Genomic DNA, 5,591 nt, shown 5'->3' on the forward strand with positions numbered 1-5,591 from the left:
CTTTTTGTCGATTTTAAAGCTGCTTTCGACAGCACGAAAAGGAGCTGCCTTTACGCCGCGATGTCTGAATTTGGTATCCCCGCAAAACTAATACGGCTGTGTAAATTGACGCTGAGCAACACCAAAAGCTCCGTCATGATTGGGAAGGACCTCTCCGAGCCGTTCGATACCAAACGAGGTTTCAGACAAGGTGACTCACTATCGTGCGACTTCTTTAACCTGATGCTGGAAAAAATTATAAGAGCTGCAGAGCTAAACCGAGAAGGTACAATCTTCTACAAGAGTGTACAGCTCCTGGCGTACGCCGATGATATTGATATCATCGGAAGCAACAACCGCGCCGTTTGTTCTGCTTTTTCCCGCATGGATAAGGAGGCGAAGCGAATGGGTCTGGAGGTGAATGAGGACAAGACGAAATATCTCCTGTCATCAAGCAAACAGCCGGCGCATTCGCGTCTTGGCTCCCACGTCACTGTTGACAGTCATAACTTCGAGGTCGTAGATAATTTCGTATACCTGGGAACCAGCATCAACAACACGAACAATGTCAGCCTCGAAATCCAGCGCAGAATAACTCTTGCCAACAGGTGCTACTTTGGACTGAGTAGGCAATTGAACAGTAAAGTCCTCTCTCGACGAACCAAAATCAAGCTCTACAAGTCGCTTATCATTCCCGTCCTGCTTTACGGTGCAGAAGCTTGGACGATGTCAACATCAGATGAGACCGACACTAAGAGTTTTCGAGAGGAAAATTTTGCGCAAGATTTATGGTCCTCAGAACATTGGCAACGGCGAATACCGCAGACGATGGAACGATGAGCTGTACGAGTTATACGACGACATTGACATAGTTCAGCGAATAAAAAGACAGCGGCTACGCTGGCTAGGTCATGTTGTCCGAATGGACGAAAACACTCCAGCACTGAAAGTGTTCGATGCAGTACCCGCCGGAGGAAGCCGAGGAAGGGGAAGGCCTCCACTCCGTTGGAGGGACCAGGTGGAGAGCGACCTGGTTAAACTTGGGATCTCCAACTGGCGCCGAACTGCGAAGGAGAGAGAGAGGTGGCGCACTATCGTCGATTCGGCTATAACCGGCTAAACGGTTGCAACGCCAATCACATACATAGTGTAAATATGTACATATATACCTACTTATATGCAGTTGGATTTAGCAACATGCTAATTGTATAATTGTTTCTATTTATTTAATTAATTTAAGATCAACCCCGAATGTTAATGGAATGGCAGAAAACAACTTGAAGAGATGAAGCCATACATAAACCAGGTACATACATTTATAATTTTTTATGAAATTTTATTATCAACTCCATTTCCTTTTAATTATTTTCTCCCCTTTTTCAGGTAAAGTCTAAGACGTCTCTTTTGAAACCACTAGGAGTAAATAAAAATTTGGACCGGTACTGGCCGACACTCTTGTACAGATGATGTGCATGGTAAATAAAATTGTAAAAAAAGTATAAATACAAATTAATATTCTTTATTAGATAACATTTAAATAAAATATGTTTTTTTTTTTTTTTTAATTTTGTATGGAATACACTAGGTAGGTAAGGAGGTAGTGATAAAAGTAGTGAATTATAACAGCCTGTAAGTAGTGAGGTAGATAATGAAATATAGTCAGTGATATGTGGTGAACAGAGAACAGCATTTGCTGAATGAAAAACATTCGTACGCGCTCAACAGCCGAATAATCACACTGTTCGGATCAGCCGATCAAACTTGCCTGAGCTCACATTTTCGTTGTTAAAGCTGCTTTCGACAGCACTCGTTAAATTCACTCGTATGTGTGCGATTTTTTGTTTCACTCCGAGTTTGTTCGGCTCGTGTTCAATATAATGATTTCGGGCGCTTGCTCATTCGGTTCAACAATCATTGTTTTGAACAAGAACAACACTCAACTCGCAAAAATCAACTCGTATGATTTTACTCATGCGCGCAGCAAGCGGCACTTTTTCTGCACAGATGAAATGTGAGAAGAAGAACAAGACAAGCTACAACAACAAACTGCATAGAAATTGTTACGGTACATGCAGTCGTAACGCTCACATCGTGTCGTCTTGTCGCAATTGTTTACTCATAATCGATCAACTCAAATTGAACCGAATGATGCTTTCGTCAACACAGGCTCATTTTATTGAACGCTGACTTTTGTTCAGTGAGTTGAATTGAGTGAGAAATTTTGAACCGAGGACTCAAAATCCAAAGAATGATGTGTACGGCAAATTGAGTTGATTTTTACTCATCACTCTGTTTTTTTCAATGAGTTGAGTTGAATGAAAAAGTTCGCGTATGAGTAAATCAAGAAAATAGTGATTTTTGCAGTTCTCTGGTGGTGAAGTAGCTAGTGAAGTATAGGTGGTGAAATCACTCGTGAATAGTGTTAATCGGTTACCGCCAATGACATCGCCTTGTTAAATTCATGAGTGAATTGCATTGCCGCTATTATAGTGGGTAACCAGTGGTGGTTACCAGTAAGTAGTGAACTCACTAGTGTTTCACTAATGAGCCGAACTGAAGGGATATGTATGTTTTTACGCTTGTATGAGTTAGATTTTTAAGTTATAAAAACCATATTTTTTTATTGGAGCATATGTAGCTCCTTTATTGAGGTGTAAATTACAACTGAATTATTTAATTCTAATTTTTCTTAAAATTAGGCTTAAACTCTAAAGCAACGCTGACACTGTTGGAAACGGTTAACATTTTGTTCCACAGGATTACGCTAGATTTGTCAGCACTTGTTGCAGGTGCAATATAGCTTATTGGCAAAAATAAAAAGGGTTATGTTGCCACTTATAACTAATTAAAAAATAATTATGTTTAGTGTGGGGTAGCTTAATTGGTGTTAACTCCTCCATCCTTAAAATCGAACGTCCTCGTTCGACGTTTTTACAATTTTTTTTTGTTTTAATTACCAAATTCATTCTATTTGTTTTCGGTTACATTAGTATTAATTTCATTTTCTTTTCTTAATCATTACTACTATCAAATTATAATTTGAAAATTTTACAATATCTTTTACAAGAAGTACATTTTTTTGTTTTTAGAAAATAGTAAATGAGTAGTTTGAATATAGGTTAATAACAGTATTTCTTATCATTTAAGATATTTTAAATATTTTAATGGTAATTGCAATATTGTTGGTAGTGAAATTTTTTGTTATTCATTATATAAATTAATTTTTGTTTGCTATATACTTTTTTTACATTATTGTATTCCTTATAATATACATATATGAATTTACTTCATTTAATTTTTTCATTTTTATTATTTCAAATTTAAATTATATACTTAAAACTAACTTATATCCGACTTTTCTATTTTATTTAAAATTTTTTTTTTTGATAATTTATTTATGATAATTATTTTTTTTGATAATTATTCATCTTTATAATTTGTTGGTTTTTATTTTTTTTCACATTTTAATTTTATGAGTTACATTATTACAATCGCTATGGTTAGGATTTCATTCTATTTATTCCCATGCGGCATCCATAAAATTTAGTGTTGGTTTCTAAATGGGTTTTTTTTTTTTAATGTTGTAATGAAATAATAATAAAGTAGAGGTTATGGTATAGAATAAAGATATAGGTTTGAACATTATTATTTTCATTATTATTGATATTATTAAGATAAGATACATTATTAAGATAAGAATTAGTGTTTTGTTCTATTTTTTTTTTTCGATTTGTTTTTTTATTTTTTTATAAGGCTTTTGTGAATGATTTTGCCCGTTTGAGTTACCACTGTAGAATTATGATTTTCTTTTACTTTTTCTTTTCTATATCTTGAAGTTAGTTTATTGCCGTATCTTTTATTAATTTTGATGTAAATGGTTTCTCCAACGTTATATGCTTTAAATGGTTTTCTATTTTTATTGTGAAAAATTAAGTCTTGTTCCTGTTTTTGTCTAAGTCTTTGAATGTTATTCTGTCTTGCTTTAATATCGGCTAAAGTGCCGCAAATGGCTAAGAGTCTCACACTATTCTAATTATGCACTGTAATTGTTGCGTGTCTCGATTTAAATTTTTTATTTATTAATTTATTATATTTTAATTTCGCTTTAAACATTGATTATATGTATATGTATGTGTATATTGCTTTCTATTGTGGTGAGTTTTTGGTGTTCTTCATTCGATTCTAAATCTATAGCTTCTGTTTGGATGTGTCTAACTTTGTAATTAAAAAACTGTATTGGATAAATATCTTGAATTCTGTCTATTATTTCTTGTAAGGTTAATTCGTCTTTTTAAATTGAAAATAAATCTTTTGTTGAGTAATTAAATTTAATAGGAATTTGTCGAACTTGAAGTAGTTTCATATCCATTTTTCTATACAAGTTTTAATTATATTGTACAATTATGTATATACAGATATATCGAAAAATACGCGATCTTGTTAAAGATGAATGCGGTGGCATTGACGACGAAGAAAAATAATAAATAAAATTATTATAATTTCTATTGTTTCATTTTATACATTGAATTATTAAAATTAGTAATAATGGTGAAAGGAACTAAATAATATAAAGAATTTGAAAGTATTGAGTAATGCTACTTCATTTAGTAAAAGCTACCATTACCCATGTAAATGTGCCATAATTTAAAGTACAACTTTAATAGTTATCCGTGAAAAGCGAGTCTCGTTCAATAATTTAAAGAAAATGTTTAATTTTTTTTTAATTTTGAGCTTGAAAACGATTTCTTGTCGTCATGATCAATAATGTATTTAATAAAGTAAATTATTGTTGATAACGACAAAAACATGATTACCATAAGTTACAGAAATCTAAATTACACCAACAACCAACGCAAATAAATGAATCAATATAACCAAATCGTTCAGTTTATCCGCATCGCTTTCAAAAATTTATAATACAATGGTTATTTATATAGTTTTATACAACAACCTTGTTTTAACGATATTTTGCTTGTAATTTTGTGAAATTCGAAAACAATAAAAAATATAAACCAATTATTTATATATTAACTTTCTTTAATATTTTTTAAGAGTTTATTTTAAACATATGGCGTAGTAGTGTTGAATAAATTCAATCAAATATTCAATACTGACCTTCATATACATAAAATTTGTTCATTGTTTTTTTACAACGATTATCCAATATTTGGAAAAATATGAAAAAAAATCGTTGATATTTTCACGTCTTAAGCATTTTTAAGTTATTTTCTTTTCTTTTTTATGATTTTGAAATTAAAAAAAATATAATTGTAAATTGATAATCTCTGGTCCCGTTTTTGGTGAATCGCAGAGTTATGTGAATATTGTGTATATATTTATATAAATATTTTTTTTTTTTAATTTTATATACTTTATAAGTCTATTTAAATTTTTTGTTTTCAATTTGATTAAAATTTTATTTTTTATTAATCTCTGGAGGGTCCCTTTTGTGGTGAATCGCAGAATTATAGGAATGATATCTATTTTTTTTGTAATTTTATAGACTGTACGAGTCTTTTTTTAAACATTTTTTCGATTTTATTAAATTTTTAATAATCTCTGGAGGGTCCCCTTTGCGGTGAATCGCAGAGTTATATGCATGATATCTATTT

At 31.7% G+C, this 5,591-nt stretch overlaps 1 long non-coding RNA gene across 1 annotated transcript; it reads left to right on the forward strand.

Annotated features, from left to right (window-relative positions):
- The first annotated feature begins 754 nt into the window (after positions 1-754).
- Positions 755-2,013, forward strand: LOC128919902 (uncharacterized). The gene is made up of 2 exons (XR_008470039.1): positions 755-1,285; positions 1,363-2,013. It is a non-coding gene; the product is annotated as an uncharacterized LOC128919902 (long non-coding RNA).
- The last annotated feature ends 3,578 nt before the right edge of the window (positions 2,014-5,591 follow it).

Source organism: Zeugodacus cucurbitae, chromosome 2 (assembly GCF_028554725.1).
Source record: "Zeugodacus cucurbitae isolate PBARC_wt_2022May chromosome 2, idZeuCucr1.2, whole genome shotgun sequence".
In the NCBI taxonomy this organism is placed as follows: Eukaryota; Metazoa; Arthropoda; class Insecta; order Diptera; family Tephritidae; genus Zeugodacus; species Zeugodacus cucurbitae.